General features: G+C 40.9%; 1 protein-coding gene and 1 non-coding gene across 8 annotated transcripts in view; one reads left to right on the forward strand and one right to left on the reverse strand.

Moving 5' to 3' along the window:
* RBM47 (RNA binding motif protein 47) overlaps positions 1-23,441 on the reverse strand; it is a 148,073-nt gene that overhangs the window by 97,982 nt on the left and 26,650 nt on the right. Inside the window, exon 1 of one of the 7 annotated variants that reach the window (XM_054688329.1) lies at positions 3,851-3,960. The exons of the other annotated variants lie outside the window; for them this stretch is intronic. The gene's annotated coding sequence lies outside the window, so the exon portion shown is untranslated. Of the gene's footprint in view, positions 1-3,850; positions 3,961-23,441 lie in introns of those variants that run through there. 7 annotated transcript variants of the gene reach the window in all.
* LOC119230228 (small nucleolar RNA SNORA27) lies at positions 15,482-15,605 on the forward strand. The gene has a single exon (XR_005121690.1). It is a non-coding gene; the product is annotated as a small nucleolar RNA SNORA27 (small nucleolar RNA).

Here is a 23,441-nt window from a genome sequence, read left to right on the forward strand (position 1 = left end):
CTTTCAGAGCATTCCCAAATCCTAATGCCATCTAAGCTACAAAAAACCAAATACCACGGGGTTCTCTGCACTAGGAAATCTTGGTCTAACTAAATTTTGTTTCGTTTACAACATCAAGTGGTGATTCCACATCATGGATATTTTCTAAATTTATATACTTCCACTTTTTGTATACTTCCACTTAAATAAAAACATCTGAGAATCCAGCTGACTTACCTATATACTTGAATCCTTTCCTCTTCCTCATTTTGCCTCTCCAGGTTTCTAATACCTTCTCTTTGTTATAAAAGATAATCACACTGCACAATAAATGAATTTAGTAATCCCCTTCCTGGTTTCAGGACTCCAAGAATTCCTCAGAACAATACAGGATAAGCTACGGACACCAAATGGAGAAGATCAGACACCTGATAGCAGCTCTATGTCCACATGCACAGTGAAAGTTGGTGAACAAGTTGGGAGCTCCCAGTGCAGACCCAGAATCCCAGATTTTGGTTGCTAGCATCCCCCAACCAGTCAACTGCTGGGATTCACTGGAGCTATCAGGTGCTTCATGTTGGCCCTTTGCACTTCCTTCTCGGCCATGGCTTACTTCCCACAGCATGGTGACAAAGCAAGAGAGTGATTCATGACCATAGTCTAGTATCCTTGGTTGACCAGCTCCACAGTCCTACCCTTATCCCACTGCAAGCTTCAAATGAAGACCCCAGTGGAATATATGAGGGCGGCTGTGCATGCAGCAAGAATTGACCCTTGGTTTCAGAAAGAATTGAATTTGGAACCCAAACCCACTCTCTCTTGTTAATGACTTTATCTCAACCGTAAAACTGGGATTATATTTCCAACTACATGAGGCTGTTGGGTGTCATGCCAAGTAGTTCAGTGACTTGTATACAGTAGGAGCTTAAAAAAGGTTGCTGTTATCTTTTGTTTACATTTAGGACTTAGGGTCTATCTTGGGAGCGCTCAACAAGTAGTAAAGAACAGATTATGTTAGAACTTAACTTTGTTATGCCTTTTAAACATCAAATTATATCACTTTTTGCTGCCAAAATAAAATACTGAGCAGAAAAATGCATCATCATTAAAATCACTCAATAATAACCTGAATATGGGCTCTGAGATGGAGAAAGTGCCCTGGAGATTCATCACTTGTTACTTCCTTAGACAGAATTTGTGTGAAGTGGGAAGAAAATGGAGTTTTATGATTGAAGTCAAACATGATGCACTGACACAAAAATGACCACAGCATTTCTGAACAGCAGGCCTTGAGGTGCTAAGGAAATGCTGTTGTGGAGGGTTAAATGGTTGCTTGTCGTTCCTAATATTTACCAAAATGTTCTGGTTTTAAACACATTCACTTAGCAAATTTTCACGTCATTCAATTTGGCTCAAATTTCACATATACTGCAGAATGATCCCGTCATGTCATTCTAGTTCGTAAAGGGAGTAGTAAACACATTCTCTGTCCTCAAATACTTTTCTTTCGCTGATATCATGTAACCACATAAAATAATTAAATAACACTACAAAGCAGTGTTTGCTTAAGGGACAAAATAAGTAGCATGGACATTATAGGATATTCAATTCAGATGTACTCTGTATCCTTTTCTACCACCAGGGATCCCTGGAAGCTGGTCCATGTGGATATTCTCCCTTGCCTTCTGGCACCCCGTTGAGTAAGCCAATGGAGGTGCAAGCAGAAGATGAGAGGCTGGGTTTAGAAAGAGGGGGTTTCCCTCCCTTCTGGGTGACAGCAGGGTGGTTACAAACCATTGCCAAAGGCTCCTCCCAGGGCGTCCTCCATATGATTATTTTCCCTGGGTTCTTGGCAGTACTCCATAACCCCTTCTTGGTTTTCCTAAACCCTGATAATCCCTGTATTAATCGCTCCTCAATTATCCTGTTGAGTGTACATCTGTTTCCTTCTGGGAATCTGACTGACATAACTACCTCCCCCCCCCAAAAAAAAAGATAAAGTCACTCCAGAAATGAATTTGTTTCAAAACAACTTAGCTGAAGTGATTGAGGGGGAAACACTTTAATTGAGGAATGTTTCATCAAGATTTCAAACTCTTAGAACAAATACTGAATAAGTGCCTCCTGCATGCCAGCGCTGCCATAAGTGCTGTGAACACACGGCTCTGAGAGCTTATGTCCTGACCAGGAAAGATGGACTACATGAGAGTAAGCAAATGAGATCGTTCTAGACAGCAGGAAGGCTGGGATGTAAATAAAGCAGGGTAATGGGATGGAGCAGACAGGAGTGGACCGAGAAGGCCATGCTGAGATTTGGACCAAGACCACCGAGAGAGCCTGGGGCGGTCTGATGTAGGCAAGTGTAAATGCCCTGTGGCAGGAACAGGTTTATGTGTTTGCCTGGTTTAGTTCTTTAGTTCCAGGAACGGGGAGGGAGAGGCAAAGGACCAGGATAGAGACGTGGCCAGGGTGCTATGGTGAAGGGTTTAGGAGTCAAGGTAAGGAGCTTGGGTTTTATTATATACAGTCATGTGACCCTTAATGACAGGGGTACAATCTGAGAAATGTGCCCTTATGCGATTCCGTCAGTGTGTGAATGTCACAGAGTGCAATGTCACCAACTGGCTGGTCTAGCCCACTACACACCTAGGCTGTGCGGAGCGGCCATCAGGCCCACCACAGTCATGTGCTCTGTCTCTGACTAAAATGTTGGTCAAGCAAACACGACCATACCAGGAAATGCTAATGGAGGGTGTTAAACTTTGCAGGATGGGAAGATGAAGATCATTTGGGATGATGAAGAATTAAAAAACACTACATTTAGGTTCTTCGGGAAAAGAAGAGTTGGTACAATCTGCCTTGAGGAGATTGGGTGGTGGGGAGTGATCCGATCTATAGAAGAAATGATCCGATCTATAGAAGAAATTTCATCAATTACTCAGAGAAGGTGCTTTAAAAATTAACCCTGGTGGCACAAGGGGTTAAGATGCAACCTATGAAGCTATCTGCAGCCACTGCAGCATCAGTTCGATCCCTGGCCAGGGAGCTACCCACATGGTGCAGCAGACCTCTCCTGACTCTCCTGCTGCTCCTCTCAGCAGTGTATTTCAATCTGCCTGTTCTGCTCCCCACTCTGTCTCCGGTGAGTCCTCTCACCCCCAGCCCCCGCACCTTTGGCCTGTGCCCCAGTTCTTGTATGCATAAATAAATAAATCTTTAAAAAAAAAATAACGCTGAGAGCATTAAGAGTGTGTGGGTAGAGCGGGTTAGAGGTGGTGAGCGAGGGATCAGTCCTGCAAAAAGGAAGCAGAAGCAGTGGCAGCCACCACGGCCACAAGGCTGGAGGCCCAGGTGTTTCTCCTGAAGTCCAGCTCCACAGAGCAATTGCCTGCTGGACCTTCCTCCTCACAGCACCACAGTCTCACCTTTCCCTATACCCATCATGCTCTTTTCCCCTCAAATCTGCTTCCCTTCCTCTGTATCCATCTTAGCAAGTGGACGACTGCCTCCCAGGTCCAGGGGGAGGGGGTTTGTCTCCCGCTGCCACAGCCCTCATGGAGGCTCATGGAGTGTACTCCAGGGCCCTCCCTTGAATCTCTACACCTCTCCTCTTCTCATCATCATCTTCACTCAATCTCCACCATAGTTGCCTTGCCAGGTTCCACTCCTAAGTCTAATGCTTGCTATCAAAGTCATCTTTCCACAGCTGAGATCTCGTTGTAGTCACTCATGACCGACGAGTCAGCAAAGCCTAGCCTTCCTCTGGGTTTCTTTCTCAGTCCCCCCCACTCCTTGGCTCAAGTCTTGTCCCAACTCCATCTTTTAATGCTACAAGCCCCAAAGTCCGCAAACACTACTGACATTTACTGACCACATTATTCTGGATCCAGGCTCTTTATGTGTCTACACCACACCCTCCCCGATTCCGTCTCCAAGCTTACACTGTATTCGTAGTAACTACTCTTGTTATTAAAACAATTCTAATGTCACTTCCTCTATGAAGTCATTTCTAATCATCTTGCCGGTAGAACCCATTGTCTCATAATTGCCCCTGCCTAGACTAGACTCTTTTTCAACTTCTATCATGTTCCCTATGTCATTTTATTGTCCTTATTTATTCTCTCGCTCTTGTTCTCTCTCCCCTCGTTAGTTCTTTGAATTCAAGAACTTTGTTATTCATCTTTGAACCTCCAGTATCCATCAGGCACACAGAAAATGCTCAATGCACACACAAATAGAACTTTCACAGAAATCTGGAGTGTGGCAAGAGCAGAAAAACAAAGAAGAAAAGAGAACCTTCAGGATCAAATGCTAACTGCAGAATGGAAGCAAACAATAAGGAAAAAAGGATAACAAGCACAAGTAATTTTAACATTAAACATAATTTACAAATGAAAGGGGATGTTGGTAGAGCCTTCCAGAAACAGCAAGATGTATGATAGAATCTTTGAGGACAACTCTTATCAGCCAATAATGGTGGTGGTAATAATAATACTAATTTAATAATCAACAGTTATGGTTATATTTTTAATCTTCCCACATTACGGGTAAGGACATCAGGGCTTAATAAATTTAAAATACTATTCCAGGGTAACACAACTAGGAGTTCAAGCCTAGGTCTGCCAGACTCAAAACCTGAAATCTTTAACCACAATTTGTGTAGCATAAAATATTCTTCAAATATTGTTGGATGACTCATTAATCAGTTGAGTTGTTTAAAATTTCAAAGTTGAAAACTTGGGAAAAAAAAAAAGTTGAACATTTGAGATTTCCTATGATGAGTGGAATGAAATAAGAGATGCAGTTTTGCAATCAGAAAGTATCAAAGACCACCCGGGTTTGACAAACTTGAAATCAAAGTAATTATTCAATATATTTTATGGTTGCTCATGTATTTCATTGAACCTATGGTGATGCTCTCACAGGGTAAGCTACTTCCGTTCAGTTCAACAGACCAGGTCCCTCCAGTACCAACATCATGTGAGACACTCACGATTTAAAATGTTATCATAGTCACAGCTTTTTAAGTCCAGAAAATGGGTGACATTCATTCATCAATATTAAAAATACTGAGATAGAATCACATCCATTGTTTCTACTAAATCCTTAAAATTTGGTGTGTATCTTACTCTTAAGCACATCCCAACGTGCATGCTAAATTTTCATCAGAAATAATCTGTGTTACACAAAATTTGCAATTATAAAAGCAGATTCAGGCACCTGAGTTGTTCAAATGTAAGCATCCTGCTAAAAGTTGTGCTTAACAGCAACAAAAAAATTACACCACTTCAGTTTTTAAATTTCAATTATTTTAAATGAAAAATCAGCTCCATCACACTAGCCACCTTTGAGTAACTCCAGTGGCTACCATATTGCATGGTACAGCTATAGATGGGGTGGCAATTATTTATTTTTTTCCTCACATCCTCAAATGAAAAGGTCAGAAAGTTGAATGGAGTGTGAGCTAATAATGTGCAGTGACTATTCCATACTTATAGGGATGAACGAACTTACACTCACTACTTACATTAAAGTTGCACAACCTCTGGTTGAAAAATAAGGCAGAGAAATGACTCTGAGGAAGATTATTAATTTATCACTTTGCTTTTCTTACAGGTTGCACTTAAGGTCATTAAATGAATACCTAGTCCATGTGACTAGACTACTTAGAGCTTTTATCCCAACAAATCCTTGTTTGTAAAATCAAGAAAACTAAGAGGATTAGGTATTTCCATGTTAGTTAACCTAGAAAGACAGAGTTGCTGCTGTTTATTTTATAATTTTGCTGTGTACAGGGGAAAAACTTGGTATGGAATGGAATTCACGTGCCAAATGAAAATGAAAAAGGGAAAAGGAGATCAAGTTCATTGGAGCCTAATTTTTATGCATCCTTTTCATTTCAAGCCACCAGAACAAGTTTGCAATCATCAGGAATTACAGCTTTTATTGCAGAAGAAAGAATGCAACTAAATTACCCCATATATATAACCTGTTTCATTAGACTCTCATAAAGTAACCTTTAAAGACCATGTGTAAATAAAAAGTGCATACATTACGTAACTGCGTATTATTTTCTTGCTTCATATTGACTTCTGGTTAACTGGAATAACCACACTGGCAGGGCTATGGAGGCAAAACTAAAACTGGTCTTCTATGCATACTGCACAGCAAAATCAAAGCAAACCCAGGCATATCCAGAAGACAGAGGTTCCAGCACAAAACCCAGCATGGTTTATTAGCCTTGCTTCTACTGTTACTAATGAGAACATGACGGGTCATCCATCAAGTACTACCCAGGGAACACAGCTCTTTAGGGCAGAGTCTATTTTTATTCATAGCTAACACCCAGCACCGAATAGAATGCCTGGCAAATAGCAGGTACTCTAGAAATACTTGTTGAATGAGTGAATGAATGAATACATTCTGTAAAACAAAAATGGAGTGGGCATTCCTTGATAGTCTGGAAGGTGGTAAGCAGGATGGCATCCTTTTATCTCTTCCCACACCATCCACATCCATGTCCTTTGGCTCCTTCCCTAAAGCACACCTGATGTGTCAGGTCCACTCAGTGCAACACTATTCTGTACTCCATGGGACAGGAATGCATCAGGAAGATAAGAGAAGGTACAGGTATTAGGGAATGGCTGGGTTAGGGAGATGTCAAATATACTGGCCACCCACCTCCCACTCTTTTGTGGAGTATATTGAATGTGGGGATACCTGTGTTGTGATCTTATTGGTTTGTCCTGCTGAGATTTAAGATAAAGAATCCTACTGAGTAGTGGCCATGGTGGGTGTCTTCCCCAAAGACTGATTATTCCCAAGTTAAATACACTGAAAAGAAGAGAATCTGGAAGATAAGGCTTTGATCATCAGAAAGAGAAACTCTAGTTATTTGGGATTTTCAAGTAGGTGTGGTGTCAGGCTTCTGGAGGGTGCTCTTGGGTTAACGACATTCCATGGAGACAGCATGGAGGGAGGCTAAGAGCAGAGGCCCTACTATAAGAAAAGCTCGAAAAGCCTTATCTTGATAACTGGAGTATCCAGTTGCATGTAACTTTCTGTGCTTTTTCCACTCCCCACCCCCAGGCAGCCTACTCGTTTTATAGTGAGAACAGCGTTGCTGAGAACAGCCAAGTGGGAGGAATGGTAATTGGAGAGAGTTGTCCAAGGAGAAGGCACTTCTTGGAAACAGAAGCCATGGTTGGAAGGACCAACGGGCCTCTCTACTGCCGACTTGGAAGATCTGAGTTTCCTTTTAGGGTGCTTTCTGGGTTTCTTTACAGAAGCCAGTCATACAGACATCAGCCAGTAAATACAAGATGGTGGCGGGACAGACAAGGGGCTTCAGAACAGCTGTTCCCAGGCAATGAGCAAACATTTTAGATAAGGGCATGACCTGGGCATATTGCATGACTTCCTTGGCATCAGTGTCCTTATCCATAAAATGAGGGGTTTGAACCAATGAATGTTACCGGGGGATTTTCTGCTCTGACGTGAACTATCAGCCTAAAAACTGAAATGTGGGAGATACATTAAATGCTCGGAAGAGTTTCAAATGGAAGGTTCTACTGTCTGGGGTGGTTGGAACAGGCTTTGTCAGGCAGGCAGGACTTGAATTGGGACAAAGGGTGAGGAGGATTCAGGCTTCTAAGAGACAAGCAGAGGGAAAGGGATGCAGGGAAGAAATTTCCAACAAGAGCTCAGGCTTCTGAATGAAGAATACTGACAGCAGGGGTGGGCCAAGCCCAGCTGCTGAGTAGGGACGAGGTTCCTACTCGTCCCTAGTGAGACCCCAGGGCCACAGGTGGCACCTGAGATATAGCTGGGCGGGAGATGACACTAAGGAAGATACCAGAGGTTCCATTTACCCCATTTACCTTAAAAAAAGTGTGTGTGGGGCCTCCCTGGTGGTACCAGGGATTAAGATGCAGCACTATGAAGCTATCTGCAGCCACTGCAGCACGAGTTCGATCCCCAGGCAGGGAGCTACCCACATGGTGCAACAGACCTCTCCTGACTCACCCGCTGCTCACCTCAGCAGTGTTTCAGTCAGTCTGCCTGTTCTGCTCCCCCCTCTGTCTCTAGTGAATTCCTCTCACTGACCCCCCCTAACCCCCCACACCTCTGGCCTATACTCCAGCTCTTGTATGCATAAATAAATCTTTAAAAAACAAAGGCAAAAAGTGTATGAAGACTGCGTGCCAGGCACTAGGTGCTTGGGGGGTGGGGGTGGAGACACTGCAAATATGACAAAATAAATGGAACTGCTCTTTCCTTCTACTTCTAAGAATTCTTTTCCCCTCCAGGCATGTCCTATAGTTTATTTTAACTTGATTTTTACTAAATAAAATACTGGAGGCGGTGGAGTGAAACATCCTCAGCGCCTTTACTTAGTAGAACTGAAAGACATTCCCCAGCACTTTCCTTAACCTCTCAGAGTCTTGGCTTCTCTGTCTATATAATGGGCATAATGATACCTTTCAAAGGTAACTGTGAAAATTAAGTAAGTAGCCAGAGGCAGGGGGTGAGAGGAGATGCCCCACTAATTAGGACTGCTAATTAAATTAGACAAGTAAATGGTAATGCCCTAAACAAACACTGGCTACTGTATTTTCACTGTTATCATTTCAGGGAAGGCAAAAAAGTAAACTTGCAGTTCTAAGAAATTAGTGATTTGCCCAGGGTCATGGTAACAGAGCCTCCAGCTGTCCTCCGACAGATAACACCACAAGTGGCATTGTAATCTGTTTTTCTATTTGCTAGCCACTTCAGTCACTTGCCAGAATCTCTCTTTTTGCTGGCCCACTTCAGGGGACCTAACTGTGTCCGCTGGGAAGAATATCCTAGCATTGTACCTGCCCCTCAAATTTCTCATTTCTTGGAGCTCCCCGCTGACTCTGCAAATCAAAGGAGCAGTAATGTAGAGCAAACACAAAGCCAAAAGAAGCTTTGGGAAGTAGTCAAAGAAGCCTGCAATATGAAACATGGTTAAATGGTTAAATTTGAATTTCAGATAACAACCAATAATTTTCATTTGCTAAATATGGCACCCTTAGGCCAACAGAAAGCTGGAGACTGCTTGCAAGGTGAGTCCTGCAGGCTTTGTAAACATTCCAGCTCCTGGGTAGTTTCATCATTTAAAAGTCAATGCTTCTCCACCAAGGTAATTATTTCTGGAGTGGTTTCCCTTTCAGGATTCAAAATGTCACAATTGAAAACTCAATGAGAATAATGACACCACCTGGAAGGTTCTTATATAGTTCTAATTCAAATTGAACCTTTTCTCCAAGGTTGGTAGATCTTATCAAGAAATGTTAGGATAAGAGAGAAAGCCATGCCACTCCCTTAAAAACACTAAAAGCACAGAGAACATCAACAATTTTGTTTCTGAAAGTCACACGAAATTCATTGTCTAGGGTGAGAGTCTAGAAGCTCCCCAGGTGTGGCAGCAGCTAGACTTTGATCAGAGACAAACCTCTTTCTGTTCCATCTATGTCCATTCCATAGGCTGCCCATGAGGCAGTTGCATGGGTTGGTCTTAGTATGTGGTGATGAATTGCTTACAACTGTAAATTACTGTGCTAGAATTAAAACTCCAAAGAGAGATCCTGTATTCGATGGCCCAAGGGAGGAGGTTGCATCATAAGTATCATGAGTTTATAAGAGAGAGTAGGCAGAGCAGAATGCAGGGTGACAAGTAGAAGCAACTACTATAGTCTCTCTCTCTCATTCTCTCTCTCTCATCAGCACTGGGAGACAGTGTTATACTTCCAAATGTGGAGGTGTTTGCATGGGAACTTTGCTGACATGTTTAGTGTTCTCTTTCCAGCCCCTCTAGTGCGCCATCAGAGATTCTGATATTTGATTGGTGACTGAGAAAGGGGTCTAAAGTGGGGAGGGGATGGAAGAGCAGTAGCTAAATTGTTTACTTTTGAGGTGTTGAAAATGTCAAATGTCTAAATCGACTATGGCACAATGACTATTTAAATGTACTTTAAATAGTCTACTTCTAAGATTAGACAATTAAAAAATGACTCAATGCTGCACTAACTCCAAAAACCACATCAGTGGCATATATCTATGAATTGTATATCTATGAAAATTCACTGAATCGTATACTTTACATGGTGAACTATATGGAATGTGAATCATATCTCAATAAAAAGTTTTTATAAACTTCTGGTTCTTAGGAAGGTGAGGAGCACTTGGTAAAATGGAGAACACTGACCTTAAGTGCCTGTGGGGTTAGAAGGGGGCTTTGTCCAACTGCAAGAGGCAGACCAGGCAGCCCACATCTTACTGTAGGTGCCAGTGGCCAGGTAAATACAGGCCAGGTATCAACAGAGCTTTGTTTTTTTGTAATAAGACAGAAATCCAGGGATATGTGAGTGTGTGTGTGTGTGTGTGTGTGTGTGTAAGATAGAGACAGAGAACAAGAGAGAAATCTCTTAAATTGCAAATGTGGGTAACTAATTCCATTTTTAAAGATTGTGTAAGACAACAGGGTACAGAAGAGCAAACACAATACACTTCAGAGACCTCTATATGCCTGTGAACTGCCCACTTGCAACCTCTTATCTAGAGTCACTAAGAAGTCCTGGCCCAGATCCTTCTTTCCTGGGTAAGGGCCTTGGTTTTCAAGCTGAAGACACTTTGGTGATCGCTACTTAGCTGACCCCAGACAGTTGTGATTCTCTTAACAAGCAACAACATCCAAAGAGTGGAAAGAAACTAAATGTTCATCAACAGATAAATGTGTAAACAAATGTAGTACAGTCAAACAATGGAATGTTATTCAGACTTAAAAACAAATGTAAAAATATAGATGAAGCTCAAATACATAAACAAAAAAAAAAGACATACAAAAGATCACATATTGTATAATTCCATTTATGTGAAATATCCAGAATAGATAAATCCATAGGGGCAGAAAGCAGACTAATGATTGCAAGAGGCTAGGGATAGATTAGGGAATGATTTACCTTATTGAAAAATATGGTGAATGTATAAAATTCCCTCAATTATATACTTTAAAACAGCTAATTTTATGTTATAGGATTTTTCACCTCAATGTTTTAAAAAGCAACAACATCTAGGAGTAAGAAAACCAAGGGGTGGCAGATTTGGGGAGCAATGTCACTATTTTCTTGGCAGGTGATGGGTTCTATGCGGGATCCCCTGAGGGTGGACACTGGAGAGTCCTCAAGGCAGGAGGGTGGACACAGGACCCATCAGATGTGAAGACATGGTAGAGAGAGCACAGCATATTCTGGGGCTGGCAAGAAGTTGTGTGAGATAAACAGGTGTGGAAATGGAAGCTCTCAAAGTTGAGATACATTTTGGAAGCCTCGGAGAGATTCTCAACGGCAATCCCAGTTATTTGCTCACTCAAAATATGTTTCACAACCCATGAAAAGTTCCTGTTCATAAACAAAGTAGTCTTCTCTCCTACTAAAAAGTGTCTCCATATTTCCAGACACCCACCATTACCCACTCAGATTTTAAATGCAGGATGCTTGCTTAAGACATCCATTTTCTCCTAAATACTTAATTCTTTTTCTTTTTCTTGGCTCATGCTTTGATTGAGTAGATTTTAGTGATGGGTACGCTGTAAAATCCAGCCTCAATATAGAATAGAAGGGAAGCATCATTGCACAATTAGTGGCTTCTTTTCCTCTTATCTACACCACCCTGCATTTTACTTTTAAGAAACTACTTGACAATGTACACTGTGGTCACTTCAAGAATTTTTGCTGACTACTCACTGGCATTGTAAAGTAGTTTTTGTAACTTTGTAGATTAACATTCCATTATTAAAGAGTAAGAAAGAATGACCTCGGGGGCCTCCCTGGTGGCCCAGGGGTTAAAGTCTCAGCATTATCAAGCTATCGCCAGCCACTGCAGCAGGAGTTAGATCCACGGCCAGGGAGGTGACCCACATGGCTCAGCAGACCTCTCCTGTCTCGCCTGCTGCTCCCCTCAGCAGTGTATTTCAGTAGATCTGCCTGTTCTGCTCCCCACTCTGTCTCTGGTGAATCCTATCACACCTCTGGCCTAGACCCCAGCTCTTGCGTGCATAAATAAAATAAACCTTCAAAGAAAAAAAAAAGAATGACCTCAACAACAACAAAAACCACTATGAAAGAGCACTTCACAATTATTAAGATGGTAATTGTTTTAAAAAAAATTAGAAAATAATAAATGTTAGTAACAATGTGGAAAACTGGATCCCTTGTGCACTACTGGTGGAAATGTAAAATGATGCAGTCACTACGGAGGCCAGTATGGCAGGTCCTCAAAAAAGTACACATAGAATTACTTCATGATCCAGCATTTTCACTCCTAAGCATATACCCATAAAAGCAGAGCTATTTGTACACCAACTTTAGAGCAGCATTACCCACAAGAGCCAAAAGGTTCATGAGGCCAAGTGATCCTCAACTGCTGAATGGATAAACAAAATGTGTTATATACATAAGACAGACTAGTAGTATTAAAAAGGGATTAAATTCTGACACACACTATAGCACAAATAATGAGAATGTTAAGCTTAGTGAAATAACTGAATAATAAGTACAACTAAAGGAAGAAGACCCATGGAAGGCCACTTTAGATGTACCCAAAACCCTGATAAACATATCTCCCCACCAATCCACAAGCATTGTTTAGAATATTATTTTTTTCCCTCCTTCCTTCCTCCACCCACTTCAAACATTTCCACTCCGGCCTCTTTTCCCCCGCCTCTTTTCTTGGCCAAAGCTGTGGAAGAATAAGAACACAAGAGACAGCACATTCCACTGTTGTCAAGGATATTTCTCTTGATTTGGATGTGATAATGGAGTGATGAGGGCTACCGCACAATGTTCCTCAGATTGGGCCTTTCACAGCTGTTTTGTAAAACAGTATGTTCCAATGTCTTTCACATCTTTTGTACTGAGATAGCAAATCTCATGAAGTGACATTGGACCAAGATAGGGAAAGTCGAGGTCTTATAGTAGAGCAGTCTCCTAAAACTGAAGACAGAGCTCAGACTTGAAAGCTGTCACAACACGGGTAAACCAATAACTGGCAGCTGTCTATAAATTCACAGCTATCCAGTGCATCTAACCTAACCAGCCCTTCAGCCTCATCTTCCCCACCTCTCCCTCTATTCTCCTTCATACATGGCAAACAAATCTATTCCCTGTACTGTATTTGCAGCCTGATATCTGTTTCAGTATCTTTGCTTTAAGCTATGCTTATGGCCTAGAGTATTCTTGTTCTAAATTCCACTGATGCAAATTCTTGCTTTTCCTTGCCACTCCTTCAAGAAGTCCTTCATCTTGTCCCAAGCAGGAAATTCTCCTTCTTGCCATTGCAATATGTTTCTCTACCTGTCTTGTAGCCTTTATCACAATCCAGTTTGATTTTTCACTCTCTAGAATCATTTTCTATTGTTCATTGTTTTTACTTACTTGAAAGCATCTTGAGGTTGAAGACAGAATATTATCACTTTTTTGTGTTTTAGCTTTTCTGGCAGACACCAAAGATTGCCATCCCTTTCTTTGCTATGGGAACTCCAAGTTCTCACAGCTAACAGATGACTGCCTGGCTTCAAAGCCATGATCCACATCTTGACTCCAGGTAGTACCCCTTGAGTGCTTAGCACTACGCATTCTTCAACTACTTAAATAATCAGTTCAGACAATTATCTACATAAGTGTGGCTTGGGAAGGGGGAAGATTCATTGTTGGAGAAAAAAGAGATTTTGTTTTTTTTTCTCACAAAAGAAATCTATGTATCTTCATCTACTCTCTACACAGTTTATATTTAAAAGATCATGTGCTCAATTACTCTTTGCTAATTAATCTTTGCCTATCTCTTGGTAGCCAGCAAGGGCATAGTGTATTAGTGCGCAATAAGCCAGAATTCTAAGAGACTGAGACAGGGAAGTCCAAGGAATGCAACGTGCCAAATCAGAGACATACACAGGCAAAGCACACCACCAAGCCAGAACTTTCAGGAGGGGGAGGTGACTCTCCTCAGAGCTCTTCTTTCTGTCACAGAGCAAATGGAATTTGCTGGGTTTGGAGGCATGTGGGTGGGAGCAAGAAGATAAGGAGCTTAATGAAGAAGAATAAGATATAATCATTCATAGGATGAGAACTAGGAGGAGAGATTCAGTCATTGCTGGTCTCCTGAGACAAGAAAAGGAAAAAATTCCTGGGTTTTAAAAAAAGCCTTTTGTCCATCTTTTTCAGCCTCCTCCTGACCATGTCACATACAACTACATACCAGCCTTTCTCTAACCAGTTTAATGTATGTGTGTATGTGTGTGTGTGTGTGTGCATGTAAAGGCTAGACTAGGGATCAGCAAATGTTTTTTTTATAAAAGATCAAGTAGTAAATTTTTAGGCTTTCAGGACATACAATTTCAGTCCTAACTCCTCAAATTGCCATGTTGCATAAAAGCAACCACAGACAATACGTCTTTACACTGAGTGCTGATATAGAACCTATTCATGGACACTCTAAGTTTCAAGTACTGTTATAGGACAGGGAGAGGGGCAGCCCAAAACCCCGCAAACCTGCCTATTCTAAATGGGTTCTGCCATCCGCCGCATCAACACAAAACATAGGAGACTTTAATGAAAAGGAAATTTAATAAAACTAGGAAACAATACAGGTAAGGCAAAGAATCTAGTTTCTAAATCAAGCACCCAAAGTTACCCATCCCCTCGTGGGTAAAAGTCCATCCAAATGGGATTGGCCCAGAGCAAGGCCCCAAGGCCTGCCACAAGTCTAAAGCATCTTCCAGTGGGGACCCACAGAAAAGGGTCACAAACAACCGGACAAGCCCGGAAGGAAAAGAGCAAAATCAACATCAAGATAAAAGCTGCCATTGTCACCTCCCCACGGGTCTCACCCACATCTGTGTCACCCAGTCTACGACCAAAAGACAAGCGCAGTTTCTTCACGTGTCTCTAGGCTCCATGTGCCTCCTCCAGGTCTCCTGGCTCCATCCTGCTTCCTACCTCAGTCTCTTCTTCCGCTTCTCCTCTTCCTGCTCAGCTCCACCCTGCCTTGGGTGGGGCAGGGAACCTCCCCCTTTCCTGGGGACCACCCTGTTACAGTACCACAAAAGGTTATTTTTTTCATTTTTTTCTCCAGTCATTAAGATTGTAAGAGCCCATGTGTTACTTATAGTTATAGGTCATACATAGTAAAGTCTGACATGTGTGCCAGGAAATAGTCTAAGTTCTAGGTTTCAGCTAGAGGCCACTCCTGGGAAGGGAGGAGGAGGGTGGGGCGCAGTTCACAGGGGGCTTCAGGGCTCTCTCTAGTGTTTTATTCCATAGGATGGATCATGGACACAGGGGTGTCTGATGTTACCATCCTCTAAACTTTTCAGTAGGTCTAAAACACTTCCATGAAACAAAGTAAAGGCACATAAATGAGTGAGATCAAGATCCTTTGCATTTTTGCAGTAATGAGTCTATCAGTAAAAAATTAATAAATAAACTCCCTTTTCATTTTGCCAGTCAGACATAAGTATTGTTCATTCAAGTGGGGCAAAGGAAGCATTCTTTTAAAACTCAAGCAAACTGGGTATTTTGTCTTGTACCCTATCAGAGGAAGCAAAATAAAAATAAATAAATAAACATTTGTCAGGCTTTTGAAACACCATGCAAGATTTTTCTCAGAAACAATAATGAAAAAGGGCCTCCATGGTGGTGCAAGGAGTTAAGCACCACACTATGATGCAATCGCAGCCTCTGCAGCATGAGTTCAATCCCCGGCTGGCCAGGGAGAAACACGCATGGCGCAGCAGACCTCTCCTGTCTCGCCCGCTGCTCCTCTCAGCAGTGTACTTCAGTCAATCAACCTATTCTGTTCCCCTACTCTGTCTCTGGTGAGTCCTCTCACCCCCCGCACCTCTGACTTATATCCCGGCTCTTGTATGCATGAATAAATAAATCTTTAAAAAAAAAAAAAAGCATCTGGCAACAATGAATTCACATCTCTTGTCCACAGTATCTTGATTTTACTTCTGCATAAAGCATTTTCTGTATTTTAAAACAGTACCTTTAGGTCAATTCAGCATGTCAGCTGCTAGTATAACTCCACAAAATGGCATATTCTTAAGGCAGGGAGTTACATGAGGTCCCAACAGCTGCTTTCTGAAAATTCTTTAGTGTATTACTGCAGAGCAGAGCAGTGTGACAAGGATCAAAAGATTAAAAATAATTTCAAATAACTCTAATATCGGGAGAACAGCCATTGAATTTTGCTTCAATTTCAAATGGAAAATAAAATACACATATCATTCACTAAAATTACAGAACTTTAAAATGCTGTTTTAAAGAAACAAAACATCACAAATGCTCTGCAGAAATTAAAAAAAAACTGAAATTGAGAAAATAGGATAAGAGTATAAATTAATGGATAAAAACTCTTTGATTCAGAGTTTCTACATTCTTTTTCTACTCAATCTTCAGGAACCTTCTGTCTTTTCCTCATATGTGTTTAATCTGCTAATGAATTAAACCAGAAAGTCCTCTGTCCATGAAAGTCCTTTGTCCAATGAAATTGTCATCTCTAATTTATATAATTAATTAGTAGTGTAAAGTTTGTGCTGTCTGACAAAATTAGTAGAAAAAGAAGGCCTAACACTTCAAATATCTCAAAATAGAGAAAAAAGTAAAAGTATAGTAGGACAAGTTTCAAGCCCAAATAGGCAGTATTGCCTCCAACCCAGGAAAAGGGAGAAGAAGTTAGGCTGATGCTTAGTGTAGCAAATTAAAAATGGCTGCAAAGTCTTTGACACACTCTCATTGAGAGGTGGGAGTTATCTCCACTTGAACTTAGGTGGGCTCTTTGTCTGCTTTGACCTGAAAGTGATACTATTTCAGCTTCCAAGAGAAGAGACCAGCAACTCTGATGTCCTCTTTCCTGAAACATTCACCCTTAGAGCTGACATGCAGAAAGAGGCCTTATGAAGAGACTCTAAGACTGTCCTTGGCATGGTGAAACACATGTGAGTGAAGCCATCTTGGATCCTCAGGCCAGACTAGTTACAAGTTGAATACATTCAATGTGAATTCATTGAATACATTCGTTGATGCATATATAGCAGAAGAACCTCCCAGCTGAGCCCTGTCCATACCATGTTCAAATCTTGAGAGATGACATGTACTCATTGGAGGTTGTTTGACCTCCAATATGTAGAAATCACTGGAGCCCTGTATCATTTTGTAAACTACAGATTAATGTAAACTTTCACTTAAAATTTCTAGAGGGATAGCTTTCATCCCAAAGGAAGGATCTTAACTTTTTTCTTTATTCTTGAAACAACTATTATTCAAGAACTAATATTCAACTATTATTTAAGAACTATTATTCTTGAAAGCAGCAAAAGCACTAGGACCCATGGGTAAAAGTTACAAGAAAGATTCTAGCTAAATGTAACTGGGAAACTCTTCTTGTTTCCCAAGAGGATTTTCCATTCCCAGCCAGAAGAGTCTCATGGAACTAGTGATACAACAACCATCCGTGTAGGAATTCAAGGCCAACCAGTAAAGGAGCACAACAATAAAATCCTCCAAATTTAAAGTCAGAAAGACCCATGTCTGCCTCGGTTTTGCTATAATTACTTAGGAGTTTTAGGGCAAATTGCTTAGCCTCTCAGTCTGTTTGTTCATCTGTAAAATAGGTATATTAATAACAGCAACCTTAGAGAGCTGTGGTACACCTGGCCCACAGAACACTCTTGGTGCATATATTTATCAGACCATGATTATCACTAATGCTACAGACCATTTATGCACTGGATGGAATGTTGAACTAAAAAGCCCCTGTGGTTCTGTCCAAATAAAAAACATGCTAGATGATTCTATGATCACTCACAGAAAGTTTATGTTTGCCGAAAACTAACTAAAAGCAGCCAAAAGTATTTTTAGTTTAACTCAATCAAGTCAATAGCATTTTTTTTTTTTTGTTAACTTGAGGTCATTTAAACTGTACTTAATATCCCTAATTATTTACACAGAAAAGTAACAACAGATTTAACTTCAATGATGAAAAACTTGCTTACTTGCTTGTTGGCTTGACATAATTAGCTACAAAGCTTCCAGGGTGGATTTATCATGTAGATGGTTCACCACTCTTCCCTCACTTAGTGCTGTGTTCCTTCTGCTGTTCTCTGTTCCTAAAGACTCAAAATTCGAGTACAACTGCTCATGCTGAGTTATGGGTAGGACTTAGAGAAAATTAGTTCAGTTCATTCATTTACTAGCCCTGTGGCTTGGGGTAAATCAAGAAATCCCTCTGCACCTGTTTCCTCATCTGAAGAATGGCATTATTAATAAATCCTCCTTGAGGTATTCTAGAAATAGAGTAATAGCTCTACATGGTTCAAATGTTTTAAAATAAAATGCAATTGTTGCTAGTTATTCCTTTAACAGCTACAGCAAGCAATTACTAAAAGACAAGACAAGTGAGTCTAATGAAAACGAAGAAGCAGCTCAGGTTCTTAGATTCATCCTTAGTTACTTGGCTTATTTCCATTGACTGCCATTTATTTCTTTCTGGAACAAGGTTTTCTAAATTTTTTTTCCTGATTTTTTTATTTTCTTTTCATTTTTTAAACTCAAACTTTTAATTGAGCTGTAGGATAAGTATAGAAAAATGCACAGGTTAAGAGTATCTCTCAGTGAATTTTCTTTTTAAAAAATTTTTTTCTAATAAGTTTTTATTGAGGTTTAGTCAAAATTATATTAATTTCACGTGTGCAAGTAATATTTGAATATATTGCAAAACGATCTCCACAATATCATCCCTCATCACAGTTACAAAAATTTTTTTCTTGGGCCTCCCTGGTGGCGCAGCAGTTGAGCGCTGGGTTGCGAAGCTGCCCGCAGCCTCTGCAGCGCCGGTTCGATCCCCGGCTTCTCCCTGGCCACCGGAGGAGGGTCCCACATGGCGCGCAGACCTCTCCTGCCGCCCGCTGCTCCCCTCAGCAGTGCACTTCGGTCCTTCCGCCTGCTCTGCTCCCTGCTCTGGCTCTGGTGAATTCTCTCACCCTCCCGCGCTTCTGACTGTACCCAGTGCTTGTATGTATAAATAAATCTTAAAAAAAAAAAATTTTTTTTTCTTGTATGTCTCAATGAATTTTCACAAATGACACGTGTGTGTAACCGGCACCCCAGAAAAACTCCTTCAGTTACCCTTGTAGTCACTACTCTCCCAAGCATGAACTCTATCCCGACTGCTAGCACCAGAGTCACTTGTCAGGTTTTGATCTTTATTTAAACAGGAATCTTATAAAACATACTCTATTGGGTTCTTAGTTTTTAATGTGTAGTGATAGCTGTTAATTCACATTATGTATAGACTATCTCATTGAATAAATATTCCTGTTTTTTAAATTAATTCTACTATTGACAAGCATCTAGGTTGTTTCCAGTTTGGAAACATGATGTTGGAAAAATGATGTTGCAAAGAGCAATGATAACATATGTACATATGTATGCATGTACATATTTCTGTTGAGAGCATACTTGAAAATAGAATTACTGGCTCAAAGGTATGTATATTTCAGATTTAGTAGATTCTCTTTTTGGCACCAAGCCTCTCCATCCATGCTTATTTTTTTTAAAAGATTTATTTATTTATGCATATAAGAGCTGGGATACAGGCCAGAGATGGGGGAGGGTGAGAGGATTCACCAGAGACAGCGTGGGGAACAGAACAGAACAGGCAGACTGACTGAAACACACTGCTGAGGGGAGTAGCGGGTGAGACAGGAGAGGTTTGCTGCGCGATGTGGGTAGCTCTGTGGCCAGCCGGGGATCGAACTTATGCTGCAGAGGCTGCGGATTGCTTCGTAGTGTGGTGCTTAACCCCTTACACCACCAGGGAAGCCCCCATGCTTATTTTATATTTGTTCACCTGCCTGGAAGAGCTCACCCCTTCATTCAACCAACCACACAGATTGTGTGGCTTGTTTCAAGACATTCAATGATTTGGGGTTGCTGCACTTAATAACACTACAGACATACAGGTATAGACATTCAAGGACTCTATATTCTTTGGCTCTAATCAATGCTTATTCATTCATTCAACAAATGTCTCCAACCTTGAGGTACATGTCTCTCTGATAGGTCATAGCAAACAAGTAACAACAATATATTTCAGAGTCAAGTTCTGGAGTAACTAAGAAGATTCAAGAAAGGAGGGATTATCTGAGCTGATCTTTGAAAGGATAAGAGGAAAGAAGTTAAGATAGTCAATAAAAAGCATGATGATCCTAGGAAGGAGGAAGCACTTTGAGATGCCAGTCTCATGGAATTCGGATATGTGGGCCCAAGATATGGGGCTAAGGTGTAGACTTAACACAGGTTTTGAAGGGCCTTGTAGACAATGTGGGGCTTACCCAACAAGCCCCACGCTTTCAACATGTATGACACACACTGCTAGCATGCAAGCTGCTTTTAGATGGTAATGAGTAAAGGCATTTTTCACTTAAATGCTTTGGTTTATTTAAATGCACTTTAGAAAAACAAGGTTCCATTTTAAATAAATGTATTTAAGTAAAACAAAAATGAACTATATGAAACTATTAATTAAATGATATGGATGGTGGATGATATAAGTAAAATAGAGGTATGGAAAAAATTATAAAATGGAAAGAAATGAGTGGTATTGGGAAGCTACCACATAAGATGAGGAACTAGATAGGGCAATTTATGCAATCAGATGTGTCCTTGACAAGATAATTGCTGAGTGGGGACATGGGTCTCTGGCCTCCTCTGTCTCCTGCAGCCACACCCCCTTGCCCTTTAACCCCACCTAGACAATTCCACAGACTGGACTTGCCTTGCTCCTAACTCCTGCCTTTGTAGTAAAGCTGGGTGTTTGAGCAATGAACTCCAGTGCCAGACTGCCAAGATTTAGGCCCCAGCTGTCCACCTGCTGGCTGGTGTCCTGGGCAAATTGCTTTACTTCTCTGTGTGTCATATGAGATCTCATAGGTGTAATGAGGACTCAGAAAGTTAATATTTGTAAAAGTCTCAAAATGTGCCTGGTATTCAGTAAGTACTGTCTATAAATGTGTTCATTAAAATAATGGTTTTATCCAACCAAAAATGCACCTTCCTTTTATGCCTCACAAAATAACCTTTCTATTTATTTAAAATCTTGCAGAAACCAAAAGCCCATCAACTGATCAACAGAGAAACAAAATGTGGTAAATCCCTATAACGGAATATTATTCACTCATAAAAAGTGCTGATACATGCCCCAGCATGGTTGAACCCAAAAAACATATGTGTAAGAGAAAAAGTCAGAAACAAAAGGTCACCTATTCTAGCATTCTGTTTTTATGAAATGTCCAGAATAGGCAAGTTCCTAGAGTTGGAAAGTAGATTTGTGGTTGCCAGAGGCTGGAGAAGAGGGATACAGGGATTGAGTGCTTAACAGGCAGAGGATTTGGGGAACTGCTAATGAAGATGTTCTGGAATTAGTGATAATAAATATACTAAAACCCACTGAATTTTACACTTTGAAAAGGTGAAACTCATCATATGTAAAGAATAGCTCCTAAAACAAAACCAAAAAGTCCAGCTGAGAGACCCTCCTCTCTTCCCACACTGTCAGCTCCCCCGGGCAACTCGTGCAGCTAGCATGTGGTAAGACTACAAGAAATTGGATAGAGGTTGCTGGCCTTCACTGGAGTATAAGCAGCTTGAGTATAAGCAGTTTGAGAACAGGAAGAGAATCCTTCTCATCTATGACTTTCCCAAATTTAGCAGAATGACCAGAACCAGAGGTGCTCCAGTAAGTGCTTATCAATGTAATAAAAGGAAAATTACCATTTTAGGGAAGAGCAGATTTAAAGAGAATACGTTGACCCTTGAACAGCACAGGTTTGGACCAAGAAGGTCCACTCAGATTTTCTCATAAAATAAATCACAAACTATGGTATCGGTAAATGCAGTACAGAACTGTAAATATGTTTTCTTATTTTCTAAATAACACCTTTTCTCTAACTTAGCTTATTAAAAGAATACAGCAAATAATACATTTAAAATAGGTGTCAATCAACTCCATGTTATCATTACGGTGTCAGTCAACAGCTAAAATTAGTCGTTAAGTTTCAGGAGTCCAAAGTTACACATAAATTTTTGACTGCATGGGGGTAGGCACCCCTAACCCCAGCTTTGTTCAAGGGTCAACTGCAATTTACTTCCTCAAGTGTGCAGGCTCTAAAGGACCAACCCAGTAGCAAAAGTTCTCATGTCCCTGCATGGGGGCCCACCCCCTGTTGAGTATTAGGACTGTGTACAAAACAGCATGAAAAGCCCTTTCTTTTACTATCCAGATTGAAACAAGCTTAGACTTGGATTTCTTTTTCTCTCCTGTCAACTGGGCTTGTTTGTGCTGGGCAAACATGCAAATCCTGCATCTAGAGATTGCTGAAGCAATAATAACCTGTGCTTTGATAATCGCCATCCTGTCGAAGCTGGTGTTAGGAAGGCAGGTACAATCTGCAGATCTTAGCCTGGAAGCCACCCACTGGGAGAGCACATGTATGAAGTCAATGTAAGGAGCAGAACTCCCACACATACAACACCATGGAATGAAGCTGCGTAACCTATATGAACATTCCTTAGACTCAGCTAATCCTGTCGTCATCCCTGATTTGAAAAAAACAAGATGACACAAAACATTGAGCTAGCAGTTTTGGATACATCTCCATACCTCTTCTTTTCATACCCACCTTCGCCAGGGAGGTAGGCGTGACATAAAAAGCAACCAGAACTTCCCCTTAGATGCCTACATTGAATTTTGGGTTCCATGTGAACTAAGCCCATTTCCTCGGGGTCCAACTCTGTAAAAATGAGGATTACGAACATCACAGGATGGTGTGAGGATTAAGAGAGAGAAAGTGAGGGACAGTAGCTTTCAGACTGCAGTATGGTTGGAGGAAAACCACGTGAAAAAATGCAAACACATTACACAAAAGTTTAAAAGATTTTTTTTTAAAAAAAAACCGAATGTAGTTCTTGAAGAAGTGGGAACCCTTTTCCTTTTTTTTTTTTTTTTTTTTTTTTTTTAGTTTCCATTTTTCTTTATTTTCTACAAAGGGCTGCATTGCTTCTGAGATAATGATCTGATTTCTTCTCTTATCTTCAGCCTCATCCCTCTCTTTGGACTCATTAAATGGCATATATTTTTTTTCATATCTCGAGTCTCCATCAAGAATCGCCTCTAACTCTGGAGACAAATTGCTTGGGTACCCTGCCTCTGTCCTTCTTATGTCTTAGGTATGGAAGCCTCGGCAGGTTACTTAACTTCTCTGTACCTCAGTCTTCTGGTCTGTAAAAGGGGGATATGTATCTCATCTATGCGAACTGATTTAATCTTTGTAAGGTACTTAGAAGAGAATCATTCACCTAACACATACTATGTAATGTTAA

This window comes from Talpa occidentalis, unplaced genomic scaffold (assembly GCF_014898055.3).
Source record: "Talpa occidentalis isolate TD23 unplaced genomic scaffold, MPIMG_talOcc4v2.1 talOcc4.6, whole genome shotgun sequence".
In the NCBI taxonomy this organism is placed as follows: domain Eukaryota; kingdom Metazoa; phylum Chordata; class Mammalia; order Eulipotyphla; family Talpidae; genus Talpa; species Talpa occidentalis.